General features: G+C 32.2%; 1 protein-coding gene and 2 long non-coding RNA genes across 4 annotated transcripts in view; 2 read left to right on the plus strand and 1 right to left on the minus strand.

Moving 5' to 3' along the window:
* LOC105199864 (UDP-glycosyltransferase UGT5) overlaps positions 1 to 25199 on the plus strand; it is a 187387-nt gene that overhangs the window by 150884 nt on the left and 11304 nt on the right. The window lies entirely within an intron of this gene.
* Positions 5186 to 12878, minus strand: LOC120359285. Its single transcript, XR_005576089.1, has 2 exons — positions 10930 to 12878; positions 5186 to 10855 (listed from the first exon to the last, which is right to left on the minus strand). It is a non-coding gene; the product is annotated as an uncharacterized LOC120359285 (long non-coding RNA).
* LOC113004923 lies at positions 18710 to 23679 on the plus strand. The gene is made up of 2 exons (XR_003269298.2): positions 18710 to 21622; positions 21685 to 23679. It is a non-coding gene; the product is annotated as an uncharacterized LOC113004923 (long non-coding RNA).

The following is a 25199-nucleotide window of genomic DNA, read 5'->3' on the forward strand; positions in this document are numbered from 1 at the left end:
TAATGCATGTAAGTCTTCACTAAAGGTTGCTTCTTGCACTATCTTTATCAGGCGTAGATTTGAATTTATTAATTCTGATGTGCTTATGCGTCCTGTAATTTTGTTCTCCTGGTTTTTGAATTTATTTCTGGTGAACTTGATGAACCTCAGACATAACGCAGTGATTTTGATTAGCTTAGTTAGTGATGAGAACCTCTCAAAGATGTCTTGTTTATTGTCGATGATGACCATAGTTTTAGTAATTTGCTTCTGTTCTGGTAAATCACTCGATGCTATTGACGGAATGCTTGTGTCCCAATCTTGAGCCTCTTTGGACAACCACAATGGACCGGACCACCAGAGCTCGGAACCGACCAACGATGAAGGAAGAGTTCCTCTTGAAATGTGATCCGCTGGATTGCATTCTGTGTTTACGTGAAGCCAATTGTTAGCCTGTGACAGAGCATGAATTTTACCGACTCTATTAAAAACAAATGTGTTCCAGGTTTTATCAGTAGCTCTTATCCAATGTAGCACTATGGTTGAGTCTGCCCAGTAATATACAGCATCTGGTTTAAGATGTATTGCCTTTAATACCTTGTTTACTAACTGCGCCAGCAACAATGCTCCGCACAGCTCCAGTCGAGGAAGTGTAATTGCTTTCAAAGGCGCGACACGGGATTTCGAGCATAATAAGCGTGTTTTAATTTTGTGCGATCCGCGCGCTGTAAGATAAACGCACGCCTCGTAAGCCTTTTCACTTGCGTCTGAGAAACCATGAATTTGGAGACTGATAGCGTTTTTACATGATACGTATCTAGGTATTTTGAAATTGCGAATCATATTTAATTGAGACTCAAGTTGTCGCCATGCTGTGTGAATGTCCATGGGCACAGTTTCATCCCATGCAAGGTTAAGTATCCATACTCTTTGTATGAGTATCTTGGCAAAAAGCGTCACGGGTCCTAGGAGCCCTAAGGAATCGAAAATTTTTGATAATGCAGACAACATGATTCGCTTTGTTACCTTGGAGGTGTCGATAATATTAATGTCGTACTGGAAGTTATCGCTTGCTATGTTCCATTGCATTCCCAAGGTATGGATGTCCTCGTGATGATTGATGAAGTGAATCGGAGCGCTGGGCTCGAAACATGGTATGTCCTTTAATATTTCAGGGCAATTTGATGCCCATTTTCTGAGATGAAAATCTCCTTGTTCTAATACCTTGATGGTTTTGTCACGAAGAGCTCTCAAGTCTGATGTAGAAATCGTTCATGATTGTCGCGGACCCAAGTGGGTACGTTGTTGCATTTATGCTAGCCAACTCCTGTATTGTTCTTATTGCTAAGAAAGAGGCGCATGCTGTGCCATACGTCACCGTTTGTAGTTCGAAAGCAGTTATGTTTTCCTTTGGATCATTTCGCCAAAAAATAGTTTGCAAGTGTGTCTGTGATTTATCTATGCGAACCTGTCTGTACATGCGGGCAATGTCGGCTGTGATTACATAGTACAGTGTGCAAAAACACGGGCATTTGTTTGATCTGCAGATTCACTATCTTTCTGAATTTTTACTTCCTTGTCTTGTATGTGAAGTAACATGTTGTGTCTCTTGCTACATGTTTGACATGTTGACGATCTACATTCTTTAGCTTGGTGCGTCGTGGAACGTAGACAATTGATGCATAATCGCTTGGCCCTTGCTTCCTTATTTCTATCTTCGCTTGATAATTTTAAAAAGCTGGGGCACTGAAAAATGTAATGCTTTCTCTTGCAATGAAAGCAGCAAATGTTAGTAGTTGTGAGATGGACACTGGTCGCTTTACCGGTTGCTTTACGCATGCTTAAATTTGTGGAATTGCTGGGAACTCTCTTTGATACTGTTGACAGCGTTTTGCATTTATGCGTGAGGAAGTCTGTGAGTTGTTTTAAAGTGGGGATATCACCCGGTGGAATATGATCTTCCCAATCACTGGTGAGATTTGCGTCCAGTTTTGAGATGATCAGATAAACAATAAGGTCGTCCCACTGTTCAGTTGGTCTGCCTAAGCTCTTCAAAGAACGCAAATGACGTAGTACATCATCTATTAATTTTCTTAAAACGCTGTGATTACCTTTTGGTGCTGTGGGTAGCTCATACAGTGCCTTAATGTGCTCTTGTGCAATGACACGTTTGTCATCGTAACGCTGTTTCAATAGATCTAATGCTTGATGATAATTATCGGACGTAATTTCCAATGACTTAATTACGTGCGCGGCATCCGCCCTCGAGAGACGAAATTAAATAATGAAAACGTTGAATATCCGTTAGTTTCGTGTTTGAATGTATTATGGACTCGAAAGTATTGTGAAACGGATACCAATCTTCGTATTTACCGCTGAATTTTGGTATGGCTATTTTCGGGAGATGGACTTGACTAATATCACGCGCGTATAAAAACTGTGATCGTTCGTTGCTACGTGTTTCTCGTGCACCGTCACGCGTGCCGTCCGTGCTCACTGACTCGATCTTCAAAAAACGCTCTATTTTTTCGGCGACATTAAAATACATTTCCTCGAACTCAATGTATTCGGTTTCTTGCTCAAGCTTGAGCTGCTCTACGTATTCTAAATCGTCTGATGTTGCGAGCAATTCGTCGATTTGTGCTTGAATCCTATTGAATTGATTCCAATGTTTCGTGAATTTGTCTCTTCGTTGTTTCACGTGTGTAAAATCTATTGCGTTTGGATCTACGGCATCTATCACATTTCGCGTACGCGTACACTGTGCCTTTATTGTAGCCCTTTTGGCCTTGAGTAATCTTAACGCTCGCATTGACATCGCGTATGATAACAGTTAGTACAGGGAGAACGAAAGGAAGGAAACGTTGGAGACTCACCTCGAGAGAAAAAATGGCTGCATTGTTGTGCGATGGCTCGTCCCTCGCGTCGTCGTGATTAGAATATCCGGCTCGAAGGACCATGTACGAAAATGTATTGACTTGCTTTAATGTTAATTTGTTACATAAAATGGTAGACGAGGCACACGAATTATCGCATGTATATGACAATCTTCTTAAGAATTCCTGGTAGCACATGTGTGTATCCACGACGGTGTAGAGAGAGCGAGCTCGAGTTAGAGTCACACGCAGAATTATGCCGGGTAGGGGCGTAGCGCATGCGCTGTCTGTTAGGAGCCCCGGTTGCAAGGCTTAGGCCCGTGCAATATAGATGACGGGGTGAGGTCCGTGGAGTGGGCCCGTAAGATATCGTTTTCTCAAACATTATGTTTAAGGAAGCGTTCTATTGTTCTATGACATCGTTTCCATCTCGATTGAACTTTAGACAACACATCCTTAACATTTTTTCGATCATCGAAATGAATTATGAAACAACATTTCATTTTTGCAGCAAAATGTTCCACTGATAAAAGTTGCGTATTTAAGTTTGAATGCCAATCATTCCGTACAACCTCGAAAACCCACACAACACACGGACGTCCGCGGACGTCCGATACATGTCCACAAAAGTCCTTGTAATCTCCTAATATCTCGTACGTCCATAGGACGTTCCAAAGACGTCCGAAGGACATCCTGGTTTATCATAGCTGCAGTATGACGTTTGTAGGACATCCGCAGGACATATTTGGGATGATTCGTAATATTTAACATATTATGTATACATACATAATAAATATGCATTCGAAAATTGCGTTGTTCTTTATATTAAATAAGACATTTTGAAGATGTTCTAAGGACGTCCTTTAAATGTCTAGCAGAAATTGGTGGTACGTTCCGAAAAGGTCCGCTATATACATATATGTCAACGAAATTGAGTATTTTTATTATTATCATCATTATCATTATTATTATAACACAAGAATTTTATAAATTATAAAATTATAAAGATAATTTTTCATGTTAAAAAATATTTAACAAAAGATGTATTTAACCATATATAAACATAAACTACAAATTTTGATAATATGAGAAGCTTTAATATACAGTATATAGCTTTTTAATAAAATATATTATTTGTTAATATTTAATATTTCATTAGATATAATATTTAAATTATGTAATATTTAATACATATGTATAATACTATAACGATTAATTTAATATGCTATTTAATGGCTATTTTATTTGTGAGGAAAGTCCTAGTCAAAATATAAATAAATAATAACGTATATTATATCAAGTAAAATTTTTCTTGGAAAAAACGTTTTGAAACATAAATTAAAAATATAAAGAAAGTAATTATACATCTAGCAGCAAGGTATATATATTTGATTTACAGAATCATATCTGTTTACATGATTCTGTGAATCAAATACATGTATATATATTAAAATTCGATTTAATTATAATTTATGAAATCCTGTAATTTTGGATTGAAATGAATTTAACAAGTGAGTGCTGGGACCACCGCTAGGCGGCCACGTTGCGAGAGATTTTCTCGTGAGTCGAATGCGGCCACGGGCGTTATATTTAGGCGCCACCGCGGCCGACTCTCCAGCTAACTTCAGTAAGACTTTTTAGGAGCTGTTTGTTGTAACCTCGAGACGAATACTCGCTCTCAGTCTTTTCAAATGTGACGTGTGTGTAGAACGCTGTTCCACATAAATTTTTATAATTTTTACATGTAAATAACAATTTGTATTGTTATTTAATCTTGTACAAAAATTAAATATTTAATTCAAATTTAATCTTTTTTTAGTCCTTTTTAACGAAAAGGATACAAGAAATATTTTTTTGTAAATTAAACATTTATAACGTTTTATATTAATGTATTCTGTTTTAATAAATCTATCTGGGTTCCGATTTTATAATATTTTCAATCTGTCTTAACACCATATTTTCGGTGCAGAAATCTCGATCGATTCGGATTACTTTTTTTTTAAATCGGTTTTAATCGCACATTTTCGGCAAGGTTAATACTACTTTTACTAATAAATATCATCTTTTACTAAATAAAGTCCTAATCGCGCACTATAAAATAATGTCCAAACAACATCCATAAAAGTCCTTTTTATGTCCTGCTGAGACGTCCTAATGACATCCATTTGACGTTAGAAGGCGGTACATTGTACGTCCGAAGGACGTTTCCTAGACGTCTACAAGACACAATTGGTATGTCATCTGGACGTCAAGACATGTCTGACCGCGACATCCATCGGACGTCCAAAGGACGTCCTTGTGTTGCGTGGGAAGTTCCCGTCGAGTACAGATCACTTTATCAATACGCGATCCTAAAATACAGATATAATGTAGCATTAAATATAAACAGATTTTTCTCTCAGAATAAGCATTATTTGAAATTGTGAAATAAAAAAAATTATGTATACAATTTAATATTTTTGAGGAGTGTTATTTGAATAATTAATTGTAAAACTTTATGAAAATTTAACGATATATTAAAATAAAACACCCGGTATATATATTCAAATTATCTTAGCAATAAAAAGTCGACGTTCACTATTGAGTTTTCAAAGGCAAGTAGTCGCCGACCCTTCTGCGTGCCTGAGTGTCGAACCTAACCTAACAACTGGCTCGACATCGTTGTATTCAGAATAGCCTTACAACGACAGGGGCAGAGATGGGCAGAATTTTCTTTAAAACTTTATTAGAAAACATCTTAAGCTATATACTCAATGTTTTAGATTTGCAGCTCCTAGTGGCGCGATAACTTTTTCGATGATTTACGGTAAAAGTTTTTATAAGAGAACCAATTGTACAGGCAGGACTTTGACATGATTCATGCCGAGTATACATTCATAAAAAAAAACAATATACGAAAATGTTCTACATACCTTCGTTAATACCCTCCATCAAACAGAATTAAAAAAGACACTCCAGTAAAAAGTTATACGCACTTGAAAAACGTCGAATATTTCGGACGCGCTCAGCGTGACTCACGTGCTCTAAGAACGGTCACTTTTGAACTAATGTAGCACTGCAGGTATAAAAGAACCGTTACTTTCTCTTTGGAATAACATGTAGTGACCTCTCTACAAGATTCTATAATACTAAACTCATAATTATGACTTTTATTTTTTGCATTTTTGGCCAGTTTTTTTCGAGATCTAGACCACTGTGTTGGTACATTATTTGTTATTAATTTGGAAAAATTTGTCATCTTAAACCCTGAGAGAGTTAAAATTGATTACTCATAACTATTAAAAAACAAAATATAGAAAAGTAAAAAGATTATTTGAGTCAGCGTGGAAATTAGTGCGCAATGACTTAATTGATTATTATGATATAACGGGAGACCCTATATCATAATAATCAATTAAGTCATTGCGCACTAATTTCCACGCTGACTCAAATAATCTTTTTACTTTTCTTTATTTTGTTTTTTAATAATTATGAGTCTTTATTCAATTTAACTCTTTGTCATTTATTATCCTCTAAAAAAAGATGAGAAAGAGAGAGAATAAGAATAAATCTTGCATTTTGATGATAAATTAGCGAGAAGTGGATATATTTTGGGCAAAGATAATTTTTTAAATATGTATAAAAAGTGTTATTATAAAGGATATAAATGTTTGACAAAAAAATTTAATTATACACTTGTTACCTTTTTCGTCATTATCTTATTCTCTCATAAACATAAATCGTTTCATGACGCAATAAAAACGTTCTCCCACTGGAATGATCTTCATATTATTCGCGAAGGATCCAGCGGGCACTCGCCGCGAAAACGCCAGGAAAAATCTATGTGTCCTCTTCGTAGGATCTGAAGAGGACAGCGTCCGTAAATCCGTCGCGGCTTCTTAACCCCGTCGGCCGGCTTCCGACACTTTTTCGCGGCGGCTTTACCTCCGTTTATCCTCTCTGTCGCATCTCATTAATCTCGAGCACGATCTCCGTTCTTCAACAAAGTGCCATGGGCACTTGACTCGCCCGCAATGCACCCCAACGTGATTAAAATTCACATACCAGCGGGCGATCGCAAGACCAATGACATGTGCGCGCGCGCACGCTGAACACATACACGATTCCTCTGATCAATAATCTATTTTAAAACATTATAAAATTATTTTTTATTGATAAATTTTATGTTAAGATCTTTGCGCAGCAATTTTCATACTGATTCAAATATAATCTTTCTATTTTTTTTTTGTTTTGTTCCTAATAGTGATGAGACTGATGAGTCTCTCTGTATTCAATTTAATTTTTTATTATTTATTATTATCTTCTAAAAAATGTGATAAAAAGAAAATAAATTTCGCGTTTTGATAATAAATTAGTGAGATATGGATAAATTTTAGGTAATGGTAGGATAATTTTTAAAATAAGTGCAAAAATAATTATTATAAAGGACATAAATGTTTGGTGAGAAAATGTATCTATATACTTGTTCTTTTTTCATCATTTTTTTATCCTCTCATGAACATAAATCGTTTCATGAAGAAAAATCACGCAAGAAAAATCATTTTTTTTCTCTAAGGCTCAATTTATACAATACTTCTAGCAACTAGCTGGTCTTCTAACACAAATTAGTAAATTATTAATTAAATAATATAATTGTATACAAAAGTATAAACAATAACAACGGAGGCTTGGTGAGATTCAAAGTCAAACAATACATAAAATAGAGCAAAAAATAATAAACCAGTTGTACTGAGTGTTAATGCGAATTTATCAATTTCGATTACACATAATTCTCTGTTTTATCACTGTTATACAGAGAGCCCACTTACAAAATTTGATAAAAATCCTGTAAGTTTTTGACGAATCTAAATTCTAGAGCTAATATTAAGATGTCAGGAGGTACAGACTTTCCACGATTTTGTTTAACAATACCACCGTGCAAGATGACGTCACGATAAGTCGAATCATTTGCTATTTTTTATGTAATAATTAAGATCAAATTGAGAGTTATATGTAATTAAAGAATTGATAAATTTGCATTAACGCCTAACCCGGCTGGTTTATTATTTATTGCTCTCTTTTATGCATTGTTTAATTATATACACACGGTGTATGGAAATAAAACATTTATAATTTTACATGTCATGTGAAGAATAAACATTATGTTTTGTCAGTCACTAATTTTTTAGTTCGTTATATAGAAAACTAGCACGCTAGTTATTGTTAATGAAAAAAGTATCGTGTAAATTAACCTTTACATAAAATGACAAAACTTATTTTCACTATTCTAATAAAATGAATCTCAAAATTAACAAATAATAAAATTTTTTAATTTGAATCGTATGTGCTATATTTTTTATTTTACATTATTTTAAATTATTATGAATTATAATACTATTAAATTCCCTCTATAAACAGATTCGTCTATTTATTGAAACGAATATTTTTCTTAAGTATTACATGACGTTTCGTTCAACTCGTTGGAAATGTCGCTATTGCATAACATGATTCAATCGATATAAATTGGCAGGTAACTGTCGCGCAAAATTCACGTGAATTGGCGTAAAACAAACGCGAGTAAATATCGTAAATATTTGTCGTTAACAACATGGGGCCAGCGATGCAACATCCGTTTTTAATTGTTTTGCAGCGCGAGACTAACGAAAGGGCAGTCCAATATTGTTTGCTATGAAAACATTTTTTTTCTTTCTATGTTCTAAATTGGTTAATCTCGCGTGTATTTTCCGTTTCAAAAAATTACTTATTTGATTCCAATGTTTAATTATAATATTGCAATATATCAAAATTTACATTTTAAACAATGTGTAACATATTTATTTAAATACTCGTTAAACTAAAACATACCTTCAATCATCAACATTTTAATAATAAAATAGCGAAATTGATAATATCAACTACAAATTTTATTTAAATCTCATAACTGAGATTTTGATCATACAAATCTTCTGTATAAATTGTAAATTGTTATATATAAATACAGAGTGTCCGACGGAAAGTTGTTGCAATTAATTAGCTTTTATTCAGTGACACGTATACGGATATAAAAAAAATAAAAAAATAAAATTGCGTTTAATAGAAAAAATTTGACAATTTTATTTTAGTATATTATTCTATACAATAGAGAATTTTTTTCTAATTTAATGACTTTATAAGAAAAAGTAAAAGTTAAACATTCTAATAATATTACATAAATGATACGATATTTTTTCGAGCCGTGCTCCGTTTTTATTACAACAAAAATCAATTCTGTTACGAAAACTGTGTAAAACTTTCTCAATCATTTGTTATGATATTAGTCACTCTTTTATTTTCGCCAATCACACAGAAAAATAATTTGCTAGCTTAACAGATTTTATACTGCTGTAGCAAGATCTATTATATAGACATTAAAGAGAATTAATTAAGTACTATTTGCTATAAGTTTACTATAATAAAACTACAAATTATTTTGTTGTAAAAACAAATTCTTTTTTGTTCAAATAACAAGACTTTTCAGCTGCATTAGCAATACAATTTAGTTTTAACTTATAACTTACTACACGAGTTCAACTTCTATAAGTAATGAGATGTGACAAAGAAGTTATGTCTGAAAACAATGAATGAATTGTTACAGAAATTAGTTCTTTGTTATGATAAAAATTGCTAACGTATCAAGTTTTCTTTATTACAACAACAAAAGTCTGCGCCATCTTAGTTAGTGATTTTGTTAAAAATTTTAATCTATGTATTCAATTGATTTTTGCAGAAAGTTGTCTCGATGTATTAACAAATTTACAGTACCATTTTAACAAATATTATTAGTTATAAACGCTAATTTTAATCAGTTATGACACTTTGCTACTTTAATATAGAAAATTGACTATATATTACGGCTATGTTGACTTAGTGAAGTTCTTAGTTGTCTTATTTACAAATTTTTTTCCAAGTACCATTGAATAAAAAACAATAATACACGTTTATTAATCTATAAATTTAGAAATAATTTCTTCAAGCATTTTCCAGTTATTTACATCCTATTTACTAAAAGAAAACTCCATGGTCGCGTATACGGCCAGCATATAGTTTTCGCAATAAATTATTTGTAGTTTTTAAAGATGCTGGTAGTAATATTGTTAAATTAATCAATTATCAATGAGGATGTATTTAATTTGTGACATTATATGTCTAGATTCAGTTTATAACTACGTTTCAAGTCCGACTGTGCTCGATGCGCAGTTTTATCAAAATTGAAAATGTATTGAAGACGAGTACACATAAAATAATGTTAGGCAATAAAGATCCTCCCTAGACCGTATTTGATATCGCTTTCTTAATTATTTGTGTGATTACACTTAAACGGTCTAAGTTCAAATAATCATTCATTAAGTACTATTTTTTCATATGGGATATATAATTCTATGCCCACGTTTTCACTTCACAACTTATGAACGGAAGACGATGCTTGTCAAATACATAAACGTATGAGCAGCCGCGAGCATTACGAGAAATAGCGCGAGCGCACGTCAAGCGAGGGTGGTGCCGTTAGCGCGATATTGTAATCGCGGATTTGAGCGTTGTTTGCGTCAGCTGCAAGCATAACGTGTATCGGTCTTTTCTATTTTTGGTCTACCAATTAGTTTGGTGCACCGCCGCCGGTCATGCGCGCGCAAATTTCCGCAAACGTTTCACGAAAATCGGACGCATTCGCGAGTAACATCAATGTGAGAGAATACGCCAGAACGAAAATACAGTTGGTTTAGTCGCTCGGTTTACCTTTCGATTTACCGGTTTAACGTCAGTAAAAAAACCATTTTGAGTTATTTTTATATAGAAAAGAAAGAAATCGGCATACGTAAGAAACTTTTTAATTTAGGGAGATACTTATGAATATTTTTACGCTTCGATTTTTACCTCCGGACACTTAGAGAAAAGTTCATAGTAGCAAACTCTATGTACTATTCAAGTGACAACTATACAGGGTTAGGCAGAATATTTGTTACTACTTTAAACTACAATAAGTCCTGAAAAAAAGGAAACAATTTAGTTAATTTTTTTTTAAATTGTAGCTAGTGAATTGTAGATTATAAATACTTACATCAATTTTTGATTTGTTGTCCTTTAAATCTGATTATAAGATCAATTCTGTCTAAAAAGGTATCCTAAGCGGATGAAAAGTAACTTTGAGGTATTTAGCCCGTAACAGTTGGTTTAACACCACTATTTCTTCTGCCATCTAAACAGCCAATGTCCTCACAACGTTTAATCATGCGATACATAAACATTTTACAAATATTTTGTGATTTTAACAACTTCACAATATCAGCTTTACTTTTATCACTTTTAAACAAAGAAATTACAGCGTCTCTTTTCTCTTTTAAATTTGTTGTACACGTTCTATTAGTCACGGCTGCCAGTGAGTGTGCTTGTTTTATACGTTATGAATTGCAGTCTAAAGTCAAGTAACAGATATTCTGCCTATCCCTGTACAAGTTTTATATGTAGAATTAACGTACATAGTTCAATAAACTATTTTATAGAAACTTATTGCAAGTAAAGTTTCAAAATTTTATTTGAAATAACAAAGTAATTTGCATCACCACGACAATAGTATGTACATATTTGTACAATTATTATAGCTTGTAATGAAACATTATCTTAATTGTAATTACATATACAGATAAGTATATGTAATTTTTTACAAATTATTACAAATAAGTGATGACATGCTTTGTGTTCGAGTGATTAAATATTTTTTGGAAGTGTACAAATTTTTATATTTAATTTCATCCTAGAAATTTAATTCACACAAAGTTCTTTATTTTGAAGATTAACTTAAAAAGCAATTTAAAACTTTAATTAAGCAAAAATTAATTTAATATTATTAAGTTTGATTATAAAATAAAAATTAAATGAATTTTCAGATATTATTAGCTATGAAAGAATTTATAATATTTTATTACATTTTTGCTTGTTCACGCGCTTAATAAATTTAACAATCCATTTATTTCAAATGTAGGATAAAAATTCTGTATCATATAAATTGTATCAAATTTATATTTTATTTTTGCTACGTTGAATTTTTATTTTGCTGCTATATCTAGATTTTGTGCAGATCGCACTGGTATTTTTAGGGGTGCAGGAAGTTAGAATTGAACGGATATACTTGCTTCTTTGTATTTGTGGAAAGATTAAAAGCCGGAATCATACAAATCACTTCAAAATCATTTGCCATTTTTTCGAACGATCGAAAAATTTTCACGATTATTACGATCAGCGAGACTTCGAGCGTTAGAAAAAGGATTAGAAAAAAATTATAGAACGAGATGCAGTTTGGTCGATTTCCTTTCGGAAACCGGGGAGCTGATACCGCTTCCCGAATCAAGCTCGTCGGATCGCTCGGGAGCGTATTTCCGGCGGAAATCGGAGATCGATCATTCGACTAGCTCGTTTTTCGCCATTTTCGTCAGCAGCTGTTTACGGTTCGCGCGCGCTGATTGCGAGAATGAACGATGTCATTCCATGGTCGCGGCGCGCGGCGGCATTGTAATAATGTCGTGTACACGCCAAAAAGTAATTTCGTAATACGATCCGTCGGGCGAGGCGGCCGCCCGGCGATATAGCGCGTATACGCGATGAAATTGTTATCGGCCGGAAGTACATCTGACATTTGGCACCGTTACGACTATTATTTAATGCGCAGCATGGAATTCTGCGTCAACTGCGTGCGCGACCTGCGAATGATAAATATAATTAACGCGCGTATTCGGGAGGCCCACTCGTATAACCGCCATACGAGAACGCGTCGCGTTACAATTATAATTCTCCGTGTTCGGTCGTTAACCCCGTGATACACAGAGTGGTTGTAGAAGTGTCATGATATTCGCAGACAGTGATAGACGAATCGAAAACGGATTTGGATTCAAATTTAATGCTTCTTACAAGAAAAAGTTCACAAATTACACAGTAAAAAATAAAATGTTCCAGAAAGTCCACTCTAAATTTTAAGTTAAAATAACTCAAAAGTTAAGATAAAATAACTCTTATTTTAAGTTATTCAGTTAAAACAAGAGTTATTTTAACTTAACTTTTGAGTTATTTTAACTTAAAATTTAGAGTGGACTTTCTGGGACATACAACGTGTTAAATTAGCATTTTATTTTTTACAGTGTACACAGTAATCTAAAAAGTTACGTAACTTTAGCATTATTTAAAATATATTCTAATATGTAGTAAACTATATTTTTATGCTGTTCTTACACAGTTGGACAATTTGTAATAAACTTAATATATATCGCATATGTCCCAAACGGTGCATTCAAATTTTTGTGTTAATTTAACACAAGATGAATATGTTAGAAAGCAACATAAATATTATATCAAAAATTGACACAAAGAATGATAACACTTCGACACAATTTGGAAATAAATTGTGGAAACGTATTTTTTTAGTAAAATTGACATTCCTAATATGCTGACACGAATCTATGTTTTTATTTATTGTATCTTAGAATTTTGGGTAAGGTTGCCAATTTCGTACCGGTTTTTAAATGCCACACCTTGCACATCAATTCAACCACAGTACTAGTATACTCTTTGTGAAATTATTTCGGAACTACATAACATTGTCATCATCCTTAATTGAATTTAATATTAAGAACAATAGAAATTTTGTTATTGATATTTGTAGAATTGTTTGCTGCTATTTTTTAATACATTTCGCAGTTTGATTCCATAAAAGATAAAATAAATAATCTAAATTTTGATAATTTGTAATAATTACAATATTATAAAAATTAAATTAACAAAATTCAAATAACTTTGTGTTCTTATTTATAAATTAAATAAATAAAATTTTACAAAATGCTTTAGTTTCCTAAATTGCACTATTGCTTTGATCATGGTTACATACATAAAATCAAATATAATAATCATACAGGAAATACATTATAATAATATGGCCGTAATATAACAATGTTATTGCAATATTATTAAAAAGTTATCGAACATTGACGGAAATTATATTTAGTTTATGGTATTCATCTCTAATATTAATAAAAGTATGCTTATCTAACGCATTTTTGCTCAAAAAAAAGAATCAAGCAGAAACAGGGTCGCTTTATCTCGGGAAGAGTAATATTAACCTGTGGTGCGATTTAGGAGACTGGTTGCTTAAATCGCACTATTTAAAGGCTTCTTAAAAAAGTCATTTTCATAAAAATTTATGAAAATACATACAATTGTGAAAAAAATAAATATGAAAGGAGAAATGTTATATTTTATTATGACGTAAGAAAATGAAAAATATTCTTGCCGAAATCGCACCACTTTTGACATAAAGGTTTATAACTTTGGTTTATAACTTAGTTATAAACCTTTATGTCAAAAGTGGTGCGATTTCGGCAACCTTATCCTATATTTTAAAACTATATTATATTAACTATATTAGTTATCTATTTACTCATAAATTGTTTTAATTTAACACTGAGAAATGTTGAATATCAATTAAACAAAATAATATTCAAATAATATAATCACATTATATTAATCACTTGAATATGTTATAAATTTAACACAAAAGTTTTAACAAGATCTAATTTCAACATAAATAAAAATTAAAAGAATATAAACGAGCTCGAGAGCCGCGCTGGGTGTTAAACGCAATAATCAAAACAAGTAGGTAAATTCGTGTATACGTTTCGACCTTTAATAACGGTCTTTTTCAGTACAAACAAGCATCTGTAACAATGTTTAACAACAGTGTTTGACCCTAATCTTTAAAAAATAAATTGAACTATAATTATAGTAATTACCAATTCTGTGGAAAAACCGTAGTAACAAAAACGTCCATTAACTGTCAGTTATAGATTAACAAAAGAAAATCAAAACCTCTCGGAAACGTGCCTTGACACATGTTTCGGAAGCTTAGGCATCGTGCACTATAAATAACGGAGCGCAAACAATTAAGTAATAAATAAATAAAATAAATAATAAAAGACTTTTACGAGTATATATCAAATTGTTAGAATGCGCGATAATAAAAAAAGGATGGTCAGTAGATTAAAAATAAACAGAATAAAAAATTAGTAATAAAATAGAAATAAATTAATTAAAAAGTGTAAAGGATAAAACCCAGAATAAAATTAAAAACATATATAAATAAAATGAAATAAAATAAAAATAAGTATTACCTGTAGATTCCGAAAAACTGTGTTTTACAATTAGTCATGTTACGATTTGAAATAATCACAAAAAATAATATAAGAATATCGTATCAGATTTGCTTAAACACACCGATCCCGTAAAATACGTAAACACATTTTTGGGTCTGGGAGACTTTTTCAACTTTGAGACGTTATAACTTTGGTTCCAATCAACATTTTTCAATCTTTTTTTCACATCAGAATCTCAGAAATGTCACTGCATAATCAGCATTGCCAAAAAATAATTTAAGTTATAAAAAAAAACCATTAAGTAAAAATTAAAAATTGTTCAAAAATCCACTTTTCCTTTAAAAAATCATATCTTCGCAACAAAAAACTTTTAAAGACTTCCGAATACGGCGTTTTAAAGCTAAAAAGTCATACATTTTTAAAAAAATTATGGTATTGTCATTTTTTTTAAAAAGTATAAAATAATATATTTTGTTATAAATATATAACAAAAAGAATATGAGATATTTTTGGGTGTCTAAAAATTCACTTTTGTTTTAAAAATTATATCTTTGCAACACAAAACTTTTAAGAACTTTACAATACGGCGTTTTAAAGCTAAAGAGTCATACTTTCAAAAAAAAAATTATGTTACTGCCATTTCTATAAAAAATTATACTTACGTAATAAGGCGAATATGAGGTTTTGATTGAGTCAAGGTGTCTAAAATTGAAAATTGATGTGTTTGATAATATATTTCGGACCCTACGCAAAAGTCCTTTTTTTCACGACACTATAGTATTTGAACTTTTGACAGAGTAAAATACGCAAACGGACCTGTTTGAAGGTGTTTTGTCCAGATTTTTTACATAAGATTACTCACAAAAATGTTTTATTCACACACTATATGGGTCGCATTGACCCTAACAAAACTTTGCTGCGGTGCCGTTCAAATTCTAATTGATCAAAAAGGTTGATCAATCATATCAATCGAAAGAGGAGATTTTAAACTTTTTTTACGTCTTGATCGGAGCTTCTTATCTCATTGCGTTTTCACACAGTTCGAATCTTCATATAGGGTCTCTCAGACCCACTTATGTGTTTAAGGGTTAAAGACGACTGACAACAGGCGAAACGAGCGAGGGATAGTCAGGTGAAAAAATTGAGAAGGAGGGATGAGGACTCTAAGAAGGGGAAATTCGGTCAAGAATAGAAAGATATGCTTCGGAAAGGAGCTCGGTGTCACTTTGTTTGTTCAATCCTCTTTGTTGTTTCTTAATGTACAATATCTCGGATATTGATCTTTTTACATAAGACGGTTCTTTGTCTAAAATTTTTACATTTTCCCAGTTAAATTCGTGGTTCTTCTCGATGCAATATATGGAAATAACAGAGAGGAAACTGGGTTTTGTTATATCCGCCTTATGTTCCGAGACTTTCGTTTTCAGTTAACGTTTTGTCTGTCCCACATAAAATGACTTACAGTTTTTGCAATCAATTTTATAGACTATGTCATTGGAGAGATGATCAATGTGGTCTTTTCCCGTTGTTATAAACTTTTTGAATTTGTGAAGGATTGTGAATGCAGCTTCACAATCATATTTTAGGGGGAAGGACAAAAATTTCTCGGATATCGAATTTATGTAAGGAACCGTAAAATTTATAGTGCGCGATGCCTAAGCTTCCGAAACATGTGTCAAGGCCAAAACATGTGCACGTTTCCGAGAGATCTTGATTTTCTTTTGTTAACCTATAACTGACAGTCAACGGACGTTTTTGTTACTACGGACTTTCCACAGAATTTGTAATTACTATAATTATAGTTCATCTTTTAAAGATTAGGGTCAAACATTGTTGTTAATCATTGTTACAGATGCTTGTTTGTACTGAAGAAGACCGTTATTAAAGATTGAAACATATACACGAATTTATCTACTTGTTTTGATTATTGCGTTCACTCAGCGCGGCTTTCGAACTCGTTTATATTCTTTTGATTTTTATATTATTACATTTGAGCTCTTTTCGCATTATTATTTTTTTTAATAAATAAAAATGTTTTTTACTATATGTATTTATTTAAAAATGTATTACAATTTTCAAAAATTGATTTTATCACTTTAAGATGAATTCATCTAGAATATGTTTAAAAGATGTGTCATAGGAAGTAGATTAAGAAATTTTTGAATTGGTAGCAACGCGTCTGTCTAATCAAATCTAGTGTTATAAAAATATTTCACATTGCAGTAATAAGAACTGTTTTTATCTATAAAAATTTGCGACAAAGTTTATTACGTTATTTTATGATTTATTATAACATATTACAATATTATTCAATTATCTGTCTGTAAAAAGAACTAAGATATATATATATATATATATATATATATATATATATATATATATATATCGATATTTTGGTATTACATTTTTTAGAAACAATGTATTCAATAAATAAGGCTTTATATCCCATTGTTATTTTTTTATTGCATATGGGGTTATTACCACAGATCTTTCAATGATCCTAACTTTTTTTGAGAAGCTAAAATTATAACTGTAACGACACGAAATTCGTATCGCGTACACACATGCGGATGCAATACGTGCATCTCAACGAATAGGCGACGTCCGGACGATGCGGCATAATAAAACACCAAAAAGGGGTACAAAAGAACGAAAAACGGAATGTTGGACGGTCTCGAGCATTTCCGGTCTGCACGCGGTTATTACCTAACGATAAACATCTTTCGGACGATGCGACGCTGATATTACAATTGCAAGGTGGTTGTAAACAACTGCCCTAAGACAATATCGGCGTCGCTATTCCTGGGACCGTCGGCAATCGTTTGTCGGCCGATCGTCTTCATTCACTGCGCTTGGAAACCGAAAAACGGATCGCCCAGTCGGGGCAAAGATTTTGGAAATCGGAACCAAGCGGGGTGAGAACGCGACAATTCATAAATTATGAAAGGGTTCCGGAAGGCTCTCCGGCACGTACTAGTCCGCTTTTACCGAGACAACGTCTAAGTATTTTCTCTCGCCTCCGCGAACCGCAACACGAGCATACGCGAGTTCGCCTATTCAAATTTCGCGAAAGGTCGTATCGCTAATACGAGCTTAGGACGAAATACGCTGCTGAGCTGATAACATAAGGGGCGATCGTTGCACGATGTTGTCGCTTCTCGCTCGGCGAGAATACTTGACCCACACGACTATCACGCGCTAATGTAACAGAAAAAATACTGTAAGTGACAATTGTTAAAAAGAATCAACAAACAAAAACGCAGTGACGGAAGATTAAGTTTTTCCCACTGAACAGTAGCCATAGCTAGAAATTTCTAAAGATTAAAAGTCAAAATGAAGGATAATTGTGATAATAAAGAGCAAAATAAATTCCAAGATATATATATATATATATATATATATATTTTTTTTTTTTAATTAATAATTATTTTAAAACTGATTTAAAAGATATTGTTTAGGTCCTTTGTTATTTTTAATTTATTTTTTTATTTGCGTCATATTATATTTATAGGCATATATTAAAACGCAATATTAGAGTTCAAAAAAAATTCTTTTGTTTATACGTACAAATATTTTATATGAAAGATATTATATTTTATTTTTAAATAATTGTAAATAATTTGTAAATAATTGCAACGAAGATTTTATTCTCACTTAATTTATTTCAATATCCTCATAAATAAAATTTTTAAAAAGTAAAATAAATTAGGAGCTTCAGTCGATTTAGGTTTAAAGAGGAAATAGTTACAAAACTGTTTTTACGTTCGATACATCGTGTTTCTTCATTCGTTCAAAATCGTTTTCCCTCACGACTCGTAGTTTATGCTTAATACTTGTCGGAAGATAGATCTTCGCGGATGAAATCGGTCGCGCTAGTGAGCATAACACATTGCCGGCTAGAAAAATAAGTTGTAACGTGCTGGCGGTCGGTCTACCAGCGCGCGAAGTATGAAAATATACGCGAGTCTTATGAAACTTTGCAGTGTTCCGAAGTTTCTATTACGTCAATTTCGGAGTTGCACGAGAAAAACTATTTTCAAAACTTCGTCTACCAGTAGATGCAGGAAACTTCGTCGTCCGCCTTACGTCTGCCATAACAGCGAGTCACGTGTCCGATGCGTAAGGGGACGAATTTGTCACGCGGTATACGACTAAAATACCGATAAAAGTTGATACTTTTGCATGATAAAGTGTGATATCCATATTCATTGTTGAATATGCGATTTGAAAGTGAAAAAAATGCGCAGAAATTGCGCAGTCGGATAAAAACTAAATTGTTATTAAAATTAATGGTACTGACGCACTAAAAGTAGATATTATGGAAAATACGTTGTTAAAAATAATATTATTCCAATGTAAATGTATATTTAAATTTCTAATTTATGCAAAATTCTTAAGAGATTATAAGATCATAACGAATTGAAAATATGGCATTTTTAAACATTATGTAAAACTTTTGTTTAAAGCAACAGATATATAATAATGTATTTTCGTTTAGAACATATATTTGTTAAAAAAGTAAAATTCAAAATTGCATTGAAAAAATATTGTTAAGCTTTGAATCCATTTATGCCCAAAACATTATTTTTCAAAACGCCACGATAACTCAAAATTAATTTATCCGCTTTAAAATTTTAAATCAATGTTTAATAATATTTGGTATCGGATCGCAAAGTTTTCGATTTTTAATTTTTTTCTTAAGTTATAATATAAAGAGAAGACAGAAATTTTTCGAAAAAACGCAATTATCAAATTTAATTGTGTGCAACTTCGCGAAAAATAAAATTTTAAAAAGTTCCCTTCTTCATCCGAAAATGACTAGATTAAAGAAAGAAACTGCTTAGTTTTTTAAATTTTAGATAATTTATCGAGGCTGAATCGTGGCATGCAGGCAATGCGCATTTATTTAAAGCATTATTATTATTCATTTATTTTTATTCATATTCTGTTTTTGCATCATACATTTTAAATAAAAATACACATTTTCTAAGCAGAAACACATTATTTATCTATATCTTTAAATAAATGTTTCACACGGTTGCAAAATATTCTTTTATGTAAGAATAAATGTAAAAGCAGCAAATACGAGTCGCAGTTGACTCTTTTTACCAACATTCTCACTGATTTAGCAATTAACAGCCTTCACAATAGGTGGGAACATATTTCAAATAATTGTAAGATTCCGAGAGATGAGTTTCTAAATGCAGTCCGCTTCGTTTTTGAATCTATCTACTTTCAATTCAACAATACTATATATAAACAAAATTTCCGCTCCTCCATCTCCGTTGTCCCCTGTCATCGCTGATTTAGTTTTGCACGATCTTGAGACAGTGGTACTCAGAACTTTCGATTTTCACCTTTTTATTTCCTTTTAGTTCCTTTTTATTTCCGTTACGTGAATGATATCGCTTTAGCGATACTTTCACATAAAGTAGATTTCATTTTGGAATCTTTCAACGCGTTTCATCTTCGACTTCAATTTATTATGGAAATTGGAAACAAAACTCTGAACTTTCTAAATACCATCATAGTTCTTAATATCGGTTCAATTGAGTTTGATTGGTATCATAAACCGACGTTTTCAGGTCGTTATTTGAACTTTAACTCTTGGCACCTTGTCTCACAGAAGCGTGGTGTCGTTATGGACCTTGTTGATCGCGCCTTTGTTTTGTCACATCCAAAATTTCACGAGAAGAACTTGGTAGCTCATAGTTAATATTCTTTTAGACAACGACTATCCCTTGGATTTCATCTTTAACACTATTCGGAGTCGACTTAGATGTCTTTGTGCTAAGAAATCCAAAAAACATGCCAACAACACTCTAGACGTAGATGAAAAAATTATTTGGTTTACTACTTTCCTTTAATTTCTGACAGATTTAATAATATCTTTAGAAACTCGAATATTAAAACTGCCTTTTACAGTACAAATAAAATCCGCAAATTTATTAAAGTTTAAAATAATTTTCTTCCAATTTCTTCTCGTAAAAATGTAGTTTATAAAATCGCTTGCCGCGATTGCGATGCGTCTTACGTCGGGCAGACCGGTAGACAATTAAAAACACGTATTTCCGAACATCGAAATCATATTCGTAGAGCCTCTACAACCTCTATCAACTCTATTATTACCAATCATAGAATTCAATCGGGTCATGAGTTTGACCGGGACGGCGTTCAGATATTTGATTATGAGAGGTTTTTTTACAAGCGACTCATCTCAAAGATATTACACATTAATCAACAAATAAATGGTCTTAACTTACAGTCTGACACTGAATGTCTACATCACGGTTACTTCTCGATTGTCAATAATCTATAATGTCTTCTATCTTTATCTCACTTACTGTTTGTTTCGTGCTTATTTATATTATACTATATTTGAGCCGACTCGTAGCATCGGTTTACTAGCTTAGTGTCTCTCTGATTACCGTACTGTGCGGTTCTTATTATAACTGAGTCCGTAACGTTTTATTTTAAATTTCTGTATTTTGGCAGTACTTATTTGTACTTGCGATGTCTTATTGTAATAAGTTTAATTTGGAGCGCTTTTCGATTGCTGCGACTTCTGTTTCTGTTGAGCACCAACTGTTTAAAATTTTGACTACGTCTGTTTTTGAGGTGAGTCTCTTCCCCCCCTTCTGAAGTGTTATTTAATGCTTTCAGGCTCTTTTCATTTACAGTTTGAGTTGTACACATTTTCAAGCCAAACAACTCGTAATGCATGTCACTTCTCGACGAGGAAGCCCTCAACTTCACCACAGACGGAATGTATTTTTTTTTTTTTTATAGTATTTGCGCTGAGGATGATTCAAAATTAGAGCCGAAATGATATTTATAATTAAATTCTTATGAAATATATGTGATTGTCATTATCTTTATTTGCGCACCGTTTACCGTGCCTGATTCGTATTTGCCGCTTTTACATTTATTCTTACATTTTTACAAGTCTCTCTTCCTTACATTTAATTCTATTTTTATATTTGCTAATATTCTATGACTATCTTAAGAAGTATGTTAGTTGTAACGTCCAATTAATTAATGGTTCCAAAATTTAAGTAGAATTAACTTTAGTATCAAGACAAAGTAAAATGTGTGAAAACAAGAGAGGCCAGAAGAGAAACAGAATACAGGTTAAATTTTAGGAATGTTAAAATAAACATTTATTTATGTAAATTTATTGAAATATAATTTAATATAGCATCTTTATTATCTCGTAAATGCCTCGTAAAAAAATAAAATAACATTATTGTACATAACTAATCAAAAATTTTTAAGATGTAAATGTAACATTATCATCTAAAATAAATATTATTCATAACAAGAAGAGAAACGTTATCATTTCGTGTATTTTAGAAATCTAAAAGTTTATACATATAACAGAATATGAAAAATAAAGATTATTGCAAGTATGAATAAATAAGTTCAAAATATGGAAAATTTATGAGACTTGAGTATGTCTTTCTTTTATAAAAAATATAAAGTGTTATAATATATAAACGTTATAATATAACAAAAGCTAGTTTGGGATTGACCTGTTTCGCGAGCTTTGAGTTTTCAAACGAAGAGCTCAATCCTGAAAAAGGTTTCAGGTGGTTTTGGATGGCAGTTTCCTTGCGAAGTGTAAGATATATTCCGAATTGCACGTGAGCGCGAATCTCGTCCAAGAGTGGTGAACAAGAGGGTGGAGGAATAAGGGCTCCTCCGTGATAGCGTTGCAAGTCGGAAAAGTAAGTTTGCGCGGCACGGCGCGTCGCGTCGCGTCGCGGCGGACGACCATGATCTGAGAGAAGATATCGTTGGAATTATGATTCCCCGGAGATACGACTCGGCCTCTCCAGAAACGGAGATGACGGCGGGAGATGGTGTAACTTTGCGACATCGGGGGCTTCAGTATTTTCCTGACTAAATAATTCGCTCGACTACCGATAACGGATTCCGGACAGATCACGGTATATATATATGTATGTCGCAAACTGCTTCTCGGCAATTACGAGTGGCATATATCGGCCGCCAACTCTCGCACATTCCTATTCTCTAAATTATATCTGAGCGAGATATGCTCTATGTTTCTCGCGTGACGAATTTTTTCTCCGTTACAAATTCTTTGGTGGTGATATTCGCACGACGAAAATGTTTCAGCTTTCTTGCGTCTACAAAAAGAGAGCTGCGAATTGAAATCCTGCAAATTAAAATAAAAATGCTCTTAAAAAGATTTATTAAAGTTGTTAAAAGTATAAAATTTTCATTGAACGTACGATTGTTTTTTTTTTATAAATTGTACCCAGAGTGTAAAAAAATGCGAAAAGACATTTTTGTAATTCCTCTTCAATCATCAAAAATCACTCGCAATTTAATAGTTCTTACAATCGTTGCCATCACGAGAAGATGCACAATACTTGGACACCATGTATACGGCCCCTGTGAATCATATCTCTCTTTCCTTCTAATCGGGCCGAAGATAACGCCTCCGTTTTCCGTCCATTACGGCGTGTCCCGATTGTAATGGCTTCTCGGGACACTCAGATCGCCGTAATTTGATCTCCGTTTTAAGATAAGAAGCGTATTAACTGCGCGACGGCGTAAACCGCCGTCCCATCTCTTGTGCGCGCGAACACTTTTCGTTGTAAGCACGTGGTTGTACAGGAGATGGTAGGACAAGTAGGACAACGCGATTCGACCGTATTACCGATGCTATTAACATACTAATTATTCGCATAATATCGTTCTGCAATAATTACCTATGCTTAACTAGGTTTCTTTTACTACTTGTAGCTAGGATTATTATTTGTTAAACACAGAAACAATAACTAGTTTCAATTATATGAAGAAATTGCATTAAACTTTTTCATTGGGCAATATTGTAAGAAAAAGAATATGGTGTTTTTAAAAACTAAACACAGAAAGTACATTGTAAAAATTACTTGAATTAAGTAAATATTAGAAGAAAGTCACCAAAATATACATAGATCTTCTAAAGCAACACCTTTTATTTCTTGGATGCTAAACGCTGTATTACTATTGATAAAAATATGATCTGTTTAGATAATTAAAGAAATAAAAACCCATAGTCCGTACATTCATGACTTTTTTTATATAAAATTTGCTAAAAACAAAATTTTGATAAGAGAGAATAAAATTTGACCAGTTTTTCTTTTGCAAAATGCATAATTTAAACTTTTAATCAATAATAAGAATGTTGCTAATAATATCATTTTACATATTTGTATTTTCATAAAACTGTTTTGTTTGTACTTTTCTCTTTAATATTTTCCTCTTACTATAATTTGAAACATAAAATTACTGTACAGCGTAAAGCGATGTATATAGTTCTCCGTAAAAACAGACAATAATGAAATCTTCAACTACGATGTTGACAGACACTTCATGAATTTGGCAGTTTCTTTAATACCTTTAGATAGACAAGTAGCGTCAGACGTGACAGATCCATGTATATACTAATAAGGTGTTTAAAAAAAAAGTAGAAAAGTGACAGACTTCAATTTTAATGTTTTAATTTTATAAAATTTAAAATACATAAAAATATATATTTCATTATTTAGTTTATAAATTTATTTTATAGTTAATTTTTTTTCTACGGAATTCTGTTAGAGTTTATTGTCAAAGCTGTCCAGGGTGCCAGTTCTAGGGCTAATTTCTCACATGATTTATTTGGTTGAAGTTGATAAAACATTAATTAATACAAAATATGAAAAACTTATAAAAACTTTTATACCATCTGATAGAAGACACTTTCAGTTTGTACTAATGTTTTTTAAAGCTATTTCTAGCTTTTGTATAAAGAATATTTTCCAAAAGTAAAATGGTATGTATTGATATGTACTGGATTTTCCTTTACTTATTTTATCCAACACACGTACACGCGCGCACGCGCATTTGCACGAACATTTTATATAACTTCATGTACATTTATGAATGTATTATGACTTCATCATAAACATCAAATTTATTCGAAATTTATTAAGAATCTAGTAAAATAATACTTCAATCAAGAATACTAAGGTAAAACAAAAATTTGATTTGCTTATTTTATTTTGATCTTTTTCGATTAAATTTAGTAGTATTCTTCAAAAAAATATAAATCCTTTTTTTTATATACAATAAGTTTTTCTAACATTTATTATATAAATATATTTTAAGACTAATATTAATTTTCTCACACATATTTTTGGTTACC

Source organism: Solenopsis invicta, chromosome 12, assembly GCF_016802725.1.
Source record: "Solenopsis invicta isolate M01_SB chromosome 12, UNIL_Sinv_3.0, whole genome shotgun sequence".
In the NCBI taxonomy this organism is placed as follows: domain Eukaryota; kingdom Metazoa; phylum Arthropoda; class Insecta; order Hymenoptera; family Formicidae; genus Solenopsis; species Solenopsis invicta.